We start from the raw sequence: 10,062 nt of genomic DNA on the forward strand, positions 1-10,062 counted from the left end.
CAGATACACTTGAGCGGAGCCGCAAGATCCTGGATAAAAAAACTTCCTCCGGGATCCATCGACAGCTGGGACAGTTTTGAGGATGTGTTCGTTAAGAATTTCCGATCAACTTACAAAAAACCAGCATCACTTGAAGAGCTGAGGTCGTGTCGACAAAAAACATGATGAATCGATGAGAAAGTACATCCAAAGGTGGAATATCATCAAAAATTCGGCAGAGAACATATCTGACGAGAGAGCAATAGATGCGTTCGTGGCAGGAATTCGGCGAGGAGATTTCGTCGAGGATTTGGGCAGAACTAACCCAAGGACAGTGTCAGCATTGATGGAGATAGCAAAAAGATGGGCAGACGGAGAAGATGCTGTTCACAATAAGCGACACAGGTCACCAGAGGAGGACCGTAGCCGAAACTTTCAAAATAGAAGGCGATTTTCTCGACAGTTCTCGAATTACGATGCCCCTGGCCAAATATCGGCTGGTTTTCGGGGAAACAACGGAGGAAACAATAGAGACGAATATCAAAGAAGCAATGAGCAGCGAGGCGACAACAAAGATGATTCTCGAAATAACAGGCAAAATAGCGGGTCAAGGTTTCAAAGACCTTTCGTAACTCCCGAGGATATGATGAACGGGCCATGCCAGATGCATTTTTATCTCGACAACAATGGCAGAAGGCAGTCAGGACATCTGCAGAAGGACTGCCGTAATTTTCAAGCAATGCTGCGAGTAGCAGGGATAGCCAATGCTCAAGCAGCAAATAGAAACCTTCAAGGGCCTAGGAGTGAGATCCACCTACCACCTCCTCCCGCGATCACGGACGAAAATCGACATCAGCTCAGAATAGCGGCAGCACCACAACCACCTCCATATGTCGATCCTAACAATAATGGCGCAGTCTCGATGATTCAGAAAGCTAGGCCATCTAACAGGGCTCAAAAGGTAATCTCGCGGCAAGTGTTTATGGCAGAGAAGATGCCTCCACCAACGGTTGCGTACCTAAATTGGTCAGGGCAAGACATTGGCTTCACAATTGCGGGTCACCCGCAGCAAGTTCCTCGACCAGGGCAGTTAGCACTTATCCTACCGGCAGTAATCGCAGGATTCGATGTATCTCAAGTGTTTATAGATGGCGGCAGCAGCTTAAACCTTATGTACGCATATACGCTAAGGAAGATGAACATCTCCCTAGCAAATTTGAAACCAACCGACACACGTTTTCATGGCATCACACCAGAAAAGCCAAGCTACCCATTGGGGAGGATCAATCTCGACGTTCAGTTTGGGACCCGAGAAAACTACAGGATAGAAAGGTTGGAGTTCGAAGTTGTGGATTTCCCGTCGCAGTATCACGCTTTGTTGGGACGACCAACATATGCCAGGTTTATGGCGGTACCACATTACACATACCTGCTGTGGAGGTTGCCTGGGCCCAAGGGACCAATCACAGTCAAAGGAAGCTTCGCGTTAGCCGATAAATGTGACAAAGATTTTCATCGACTATCAGAAACTTTTGGGATGCAAGCAGAGTACGCAGCGTCAAGGCTCATGACTGATTATGATGTGCTGCCAGATGTATGGAGGCCCAACAAGGATTCAACCTTCAACACCGCAAAAGATTCTAAGGAAGTGCAGATCCACCCGACAGATCCAAAGAAAACGATGTCCATCGGGACAAACATGGACCTCACATAGGAAAGCGCGCTCGTCGAGTTCCTCCGTTAGCACTGGAAAATCTTCGCATGGTGTCCAGCTGACATGCCAGGAGTACCCAGGGAACTTGCCGAGCACCACCTAAACTTGGATCCAATAGCGAGACCAATTAAACAACCTTTGCGGCGTTTTCGAACCAAACCGCAAAGCCATGCTGTCAGAAATTGATCGACTCAGAGAAGCTGGTTTCATCAAAGAGATATCTACAGAGGCCACTTGGGTAGCTAACCCAGTGATGGTGCCAAAGAAAAACACGAAAGTCCTTCGCATGTGTGTCGACTTTACGTGCCTCAATAAACATTGTCCAAAGGATCACTTTCCCCTCCCAAGGATCGATCAAATTATCGACTCCACAGCAGGATGCGAACGTCTTTCCTTCTTGGATGCATATTCTGGTTACAACCAGATCAGATTAAAAGAAGATGACGAAGCCAAGATAGCGTTCATCACACCGTATGGCGTGTTTTGTTACAGAACAATGCCTTTCGGTCTGAAAAATGCGGGATTAACATATCAGCGGATGATGCAGAAGTGCTTAGCAACACAGATTGGGAAGAATGTACAAGTATACATTGACGATGTCGTCATAAAATCAAAAAAAGGGGCAACGTTAATCAAGGATTTGAAGGAAACCTTCGACAACCTCGACAAATTTTGTCTCAAACTAAATCCGACGAAGTGTTCTTTCGGCGTTCCTGCGGGAGAACTTCTTGGGTTCCTAGTCTCAGCAAGAGGGATTGAAGCAAATCCCGAAAAAATCCAAGCTATCGTAACAATGAGGAAACCAACAAAGTTGAAGGAAATACAGCAATTAACTGGGCGAGTCGCAGCTTTAAGCAGATTCGTCGCCAGGCTGGGAGAAAAGGCGCTACCATTTTACGCCTTAATCAAACAAGGAGAGAAGTTCCAGTGGAACGAAGAGGCCGATAGAGCCTTCGAGGATCTCAAACGGACAATTTCGATACCACCAATTTTGGTGGCGCCAAAAGAGAAGGAACCACTCCTGTTGTACATTGCGGCTACACCCCAAGTGGTCAGTACGGCGCTAGTTGTCGAAAGAGAAGAAGAAGGAAAACTCCATGGAGTGCAGAGACCGGTATACTTCATCAGTGAAGTTTTATCACCGTCAAAACAGCGGTACCCGCAGTACCAGAAGCTAGCATACGGAGTGTTTACAACCGCAAGAAAATTGCGGCACTATTTTTCGGCGCATCCGATAATAGTGGTTAACGAGGCGCCTCTATCCAATATACTAAACAATCCAGAAGCTACAGGTCGTGTCTCCCTCTGGGGAATAGAACTTTCCCCTCGGGACATCACATATGAAAAAATAAAAGCAATAAAGTCGCAAATTCTGCCAGATTTCATCGCAGAGTGGATGGAATTGCAAAATACAGGACCCCCGGATCTATCGAGAACCTGGACAATGAACTTCGATGGGTCCAAGAGGTTAGAGGGAGCTGGAGCAGGCGCGATACTCATATCACCGGAAGGCGACAAATTAAAATATGTCCTACGGATGACGTTCCCAAACGCGTCTAATAATGAGGCAGAATATGAAGCTCTTATACATGGGATGAAGATGGCGAAGGCTTGTGGTGCAACTCGACTAAAAATCTTTGGCGACTCACAATTGGTGGCCCAACAAGTCATGAATCAATGTGATGCAGTCAATGACAGCATGGTGGCGTACAAGGAAATGTATAATGAGCTGGAGAAACTGTTCGATGGCTGTGAGGTAAACCACATCAGCAGGTTAAGCAATGACGAAGCCGATGTTCTTGCAAACATCGGGTCGCAGTGTCTCGCGATTCCGCCAGGTGTCTTTTGGGAAGAGATAACAGAGAGATCCACAAAGCCGAAGAAATCAAAAAAGAAAGAGAAGGATGAAAAATCCTCGGGGGTTGTGCAAGAAACATTGGAAGAAGAAGAGGAACATGATCTAGTACTGATGGTACAAATCCCATTGATGCAGGCGTACATATCATACATCCTAAGGAAAACAATACCCGATGATCCAGTTGAAGCAAGGCGAGTTATTAGGCGTTCCAAAGCTTTCACTGTGATCAAAGGAGAGCTATACAAACGAAGTATCTCGGGTGTATTACAAAGATGCGTTACACCCGAAGAAGGAAGGGTAATTCTGAAGGAAGTACACGAAGGAGTATGCGGTCATCACGCAAGTAGCCGAGCTATCGCGGCCAAGGTTTTTCGAGCTGGATTCTACTGGTTGACAACAATTGAGGACGCAAAGGAGATAGTGCGAACTTGTGACGCGTGCCAAAGATTTGCCGCAAAACCTCACTCTCCGGTGGCGGAACTAATGCCAATACCCTTATCTTGGCCCTTTGCTCAGTGGGGTCTCGACATGGTGGGAAAGTTACACAAAGCCTCGCCAGGAGGATACGAGTATATGCTTGTCGCTGTCGACAAATTCACCAAGTGGATAGAAGCGAAGCCGATAAATTCACCAGATGCAGCGTCAGCCATAAAATTCGTGAAGAGCATTGTTTTTCGATTTGGAGTACCTCATAGGATCGTCACGGACAATGGCAGTAACTTCACATCCAAGGAATTCAAGGCGTATTGTGCAGAAGTAGGTATCAAATTGCACTTCGCGTCAGTTGCGCACCCTCAAACCAATGGCCAAGTCGAGAAAGCCAATGGTATCATCTGCAATGGCATCAAGAAGCGTTTGTTAGGGCCACTTGAAAAAGCTCGACATACTTGGCCAGAGGAACTGCCGAGTGTGCTATGGAGCATCCGAACAACGCCAAATACAACGACACAGGAGACTCCGTTTTTCCTGGTCCATGGAGCAGAGGCAGTGCTGCCGATAGAAATAGAGCACGACTCTCCGAGAGTCACGGAATACAATGAAGAAACTTCCAGGAGAGCATTGGAAGACGACGTCGACGCACTCGACGAAGCTCGAGATGAAGTATTATCAAGGGTCACTAGATATCAGCAAGACCTGAAAAACTACCACAGTCGACGTTTGCGACCAAGATCCTTTCAGGTTGGAGACTTAGTCCTGCGACTCAATCAAGATCGTACTGAAAAACTCGAGTCGCCGTGGCTTGGCCCTTACGTCCTCATAGAAGTAATCGAAGGAGGAGCATACATGATCAAAGATAAGAAGATAGGGATTCCCGAGAAAAACCCCTGGAACGTAGCACAGCTAAGGCGTTTCTACGCTTAGTGCCGAAATATAGCCCTCCTTTGTAAAGCTACAATGTACTGAAACGCCCGCGAGTTTTCAGACGCACTCTTTTCCTTTTTCGGGGCACCGAGTGGGGCCGGAGAAGGTTTTTAATGAGGCGGGCTCGCGGTGCTGCAATATAATAAAGATAGTGGAAATATATATCTTTTCCTTCGACATGCTCGGGGGCTTACACCTCGAAGGTACAATATATATACAATATAGACGAATCTAACTAACAAAGATATTTCGCCTTGGTACCAAATACCTCGCCAGATAAAAAGAAGATACAAAATAGCAATCAAAACAGAACAAAAACACTCGGGGGCTAGTACCCGCAAATATAGTATATTCAGTGAAAATTTGGTTGCCTTGGTCTAAAAACCTCGCATAAACAATAAAGAGATCCGACATCGAAACACTCGGGGGATTGATGAGGAAAAATAAATACATTTGTCGGCTTTACAATATAGAGTATGTCTACAACATACAAGATACAATTCTGGAAAAGATTCGACAAACTACAAGGAAAAATATCAATTCCTGCCTAATATACTATCTATGGATAGTCCTTTGTTATTTGCAGCAGTTGTCGTATGTTCAGCATAGCTACCTTTGATAAAAAAATTAGAGTCCATCCGAAGAAGTTCATCCATCATTTCTTCGGCTACAGGAGTCACAATATCATTGATTTTGTCGATGTTCCTTTTTCGTTTCGCCTGCTTGGCCAGGCACTTGGAGAAAATCGTCGTCAGGTCTAATTTTTGGTAGCAGATCTGTATCATAATCATGGCAAATCTTGCTCCCGCGGACAATTGAGCTCGTACAAAGTTATGGATACGAGGAGCATCCCGAAATTTTTCCATCAAACCAAGAAGAGTGTCGGGTGCCTCGTTCCGAGGAAACATTGTCTTGTAAACCAAGGACAAGGTCCTGGTGCAGAAATCAAGGAAGTCGCGAACCTGACAGGCGCGATCTTGAAACCTGACAATCTGTCGGGTATGTTCTGGAGTGGCCCAGAAAAGAGAACCATGGTCAAGCGAAAGATTAACAAGGAGATTTGTCCTCGTGTTTACCCTTTCATCTTCAGCAGCAGCGTCGAGAAAGGAACCTATTTGGCGACAGCACAAGAGTTTCAAAAAAGAAATAGCGGGGAAACAGAAGGAGTCCTTGATTCGCAAAAACATACCTGACATATCCGCACTAGCTTCATTCATCAAATCAAGCATAAATTTTTCTCGAGTGGTCGCTTTTTCAGCTTCAGAAACAGCGGTTTCCTTGGCAGCTATGGCATCTTGAGCCTGTTGAAGTGCAATTTTCTCCCTCTCGGATGATTTGCGAGACTGCTCCATTATCATAAGCGATTGTTTCTTCAGAGACTGGAGCTGTTGGCGAAGTTCTTTCAAGTCTTCTGCCGAATTTTTATTCAATGAATCTTCAAAATGTTCGACAGCAACAGGTGCCTTCTTCAAACGGGACGACGCAGGTAACACATCAGAAGGACGAGGAGTCGCAGAATAGTTGTCAAAAATCAACTGAAAGAAAAAGCTCGACGTCAATTATAAAGCAAAGATAGATCTTCATTGATTCTCAAAGTATATACACTGCTATTACAAAAGAAGGGTCCTTAATGAACTATTGAAGCAGCTATCGCTAAAACTAACTATGGCGACAGCATCAAAAGACAGAAAAACCTAAAAGAGAGGACAGGGTGGTCTACTTGACCTCCGGCTTAGATGTGCTTGGAGCAGGAGTTGGTTTAACACCAAGGAAGGAAAGGATTGGCTTTGAGGGAGGCTTGGCAGTTCTAATTAAAGATTGCCATTTCTTCGTTTCCATCTCCCCTATGTCGCCAACCTTGGTCCAATCGACGTTTTGCTGGCTATTAGCAACCAGCGCGATGGTGCCTTCAACACCAATCTTTAGGCCCTCTTGGCGAAGTTTGAGACCAAGATCTTCCGGCGCGTTGAAGGCTTTGGCAAGAGCAACGAAAGTGTTGGGCTCCTCTTTCTTCGGGAAGAAGTAGGGGAAAAGCTTCGACAGACCTGCCTCAGCATCAGCAAGGCCTTCATGTGCTTCATCCCCATGAATTTCAAGGAGAGTCAGCGCGTCAAGCAGCTCGTCGCCTTCAGGACCATCCACTTCATAGTCTTGGTGTGTTCTCCCTGAAGATAAAGAAAGGGCAGCTCGTAAATAACGTGCTCAGAAGATATGAAGTAACCCGAGAAACATAGCAGGGATCAAAATACTTACTAACAAAACGTCGACTCTGCGACTCCAGGCGAGTGAGGATTTCTGTCTCTCGAGCAGATTGTTGTGCTATATTCTCGCTCAAAGAGTTTTCCGCGTCATGAAGTCTTTTTCGAAGATCTTCGACAGCGGCAGCATCGGCTTCAGCTTTCTTATGGGCCTTTTCGCTCTGCTCCAACTTGGTAGCAAGAGAGTTAGCACGTTTATTGGCTTCCGCAAGTTCTCCTGACAAAATAAGCGACAGTCAAATATTATGACAAAAATAGTGGAGTACATGCAACAAAAAAGGTGGATGAAGATAGTACCTTCCAGCTTCTTGGTATGATCATGATACCCGGCAAATTGGGTACCGAGACGGATAAATTCCTTCATTAAAGGCTGAAGAGAGGACCAAAAGAAAAAGAAGTCAATATAGCTAGTCTAGATTCGACAACATATCGCAAGAAACAAAGGAGAGATGAAAGTACTGAAAGGCTCGGAACATGAACAACAAAAAGACTGAAACACTTATGTCATCTAATGAAGGTGTCGAAGAGTTACCAGGGAACAAGATGGGTTCCTTGGATGGCTCGACCCTTGCCCTCTTTGGTGAAGAGGCATGGGGGCTTGCAGGTGGAGTCAAATGTTCAACGTTTTGTTGAGGAGGCGAAGTTTCCTCCCCATCACGTTGAGTTTCGGACACAACTAAAGTACGCAACGTACTCATTCGAGCAGCCGCGTCAATAGGTTGTTCTTCTTCCTCATCACCACTAGAATAAAATGTCGACAGTATAAGAAGCAAAAAAAGATAAAAAACGTCAGAAAGCGAAAAAGTAAGGAATAAGGAGTAACTTACGAGCTGACGAGGGCATCGGTGTATGGATTGAAAGCTGCCTTCCCATCTGAAGGATCAGTTTCTTCGGCTCTGGAGGTGCCGGAATCTTTGACTTCACTCCTCTTCCTCTTGTTCTTTGGAGAAACAGGAGGAGGAGAGTGTGTCGAAGCAGTGGCTTCAGATTCAGCAGAAGCCGCGGATTTGTGAGAACCCGCGACTTCACTGGCAGGACGCGAGGTGCCTTGGTTGTCATCGTCGACAACAGTAAGGTCTTCAACTTCTCCACCTTCAGGAAGAGGAGGAAGAGAAGCAAGGACGGGGTGGTTCTGAAGATAAAGAAAGAGTGTCGACAAAAAAGGCGTTAGCAAGACAGTAGTCGACAAATAATAAAACTCGAGGAGACAGTATAGCAACTAAAAGGAAAAATTACCTCGGGAAGGGGATTGGTGCTACTATATGGCGCAATGCGGCAAGAGGATGGAACTGGATCTTTCTTGTTGAGCGATGAGATTTTGCGAATAAGCTTTCAAAATCCTTCAAAGGAAGATCTTTTGAGAGCCTGTCGACATCTTTTTCACCAGCGTACTTCCAGAAGGGATTTTTGCGAGCCTGGAGAGGCTGCACTCTAGTCCTAAGGAAATAGGCAGTAATCTCAATACCCGAAAGTTCCTTGCCGCGAGTGTTCTGTAGCTCATGGATGCGAGTCATCAGCGCTTCTGTCACCAACTTCTCAGCTTCGGTAGCTTCAACATCCCAAGAACGGCAGCGAAGGATTTTGGCTTCTCCGTCAAAAGGGGCAATGTTTTCCTCCACTGGATTGGAGCTTTCTTCATGGATGTACAACCATTTCTTCCGCCAACCTTGGACGGAGCGGGGAATTTGACGTCGAAATATTCGATGTCAGAACGAACACAGATAACAACGCCGCCAATATTGTAGGCGACGTTGTGGGAGCCATTACGGCGGAGGCAGAAGATGCGCTTCCACAGAGCCCAATTAGGTTGGACCCCGAGGAAGCACTCACACAATGTGATAAAAATCGATACATGGAGGATGGAATTGGGCGTCAGCTGATGAAGTTGAAGCCCATAGACAAAAAGGAGACCACGGAGAAACTCGTGGATTGGGGGAGAAAGACCTCGGATGAGATGGTCAACGAAACTGACCCGATAATCGATTGGAGGCCTTGGGTAGCTCTCCTCCTTGGGGAACTGGAGCGAGTTCTCCTTCTTGCTGAATCCCATCTTCTTCAGCATGTTGATGTCTTGGGCAGAGATCTTGGATCTCTCCCACTCGGCGCTTCCCAGATCCGTTGTCGCCATCTTCGACTCTGGCGTGCTGTGCCTAGTCAAACGGATGCGAGGTGGCATCAATGGGCTTGGCGGCGAAGGGTGTGAATGTGTTTGAGTGCTTGAAGCAGTGACAGCAATCGAGGATTTTTGCAGCGGAGAAGCAGAGATGCGGCGCGAGTAAAAAGACTAGAGGAGGAAGACGATGCCTTTATATAGAGGTGCGGTGAACCGACGCGCCGTTGGATTGAGAGATTGTGGGGTAGATGGTGTACACGTGGACAAGGGGTAAAAGGTAATTTCATATAGACGAGAAAGTGCAGCAGCTACAGTACGTGCGCCAGGAAAAGCGGAGGACGTGTGTCCCCCACTTGCGCGACGTGTCAAAATGGTACGAAATTTGGGTCCACAAGACAGAGGAAGAGAGGTTCTCGCATTTTCCCGATACAGTAATCGTGGCTATCATCAGCAATGATGTCACCTTGGCAAGAGAAAATCTCGGATACGATAGTTTGAAAGAATGGCGGCAGTAGATAATTGTTTCGAGAGCCTTTGAACAAATACAAGTTTTTGCCCAAATGCTCGGGGGCTACTTTGGAAAAAAGAAAAAATCAAGTATGACAAAATAGAAATGTCGAGAGCCTATGACCAAATGCAAGCATTTGTTCATAGCCTCGGGGGCTACTCCCATCGGGAGCGCTGGTCGCGCACCCGATAAATATCAAAAGTTCGAGAAAGAATGAAAATATATTGACATGAGGCAATAAAGTGTTGAGCCTACAACCAAGCACAAGTC

The sequence above is a fragment of the Lolium rigidum genome, chromosome 1 (genome assembly GCF_022539505.1).
Source record: "Lolium rigidum isolate FL_2022 chromosome 1, APGP_CSIRO_Lrig_0.1, whole genome shotgun sequence".
Classification (NCBI taxonomy): domain Eukaryota; kingdom Viridiplantae; phylum Streptophyta; class Magnoliopsida; order Poales; family Poaceae; genus Lolium; species Lolium rigidum.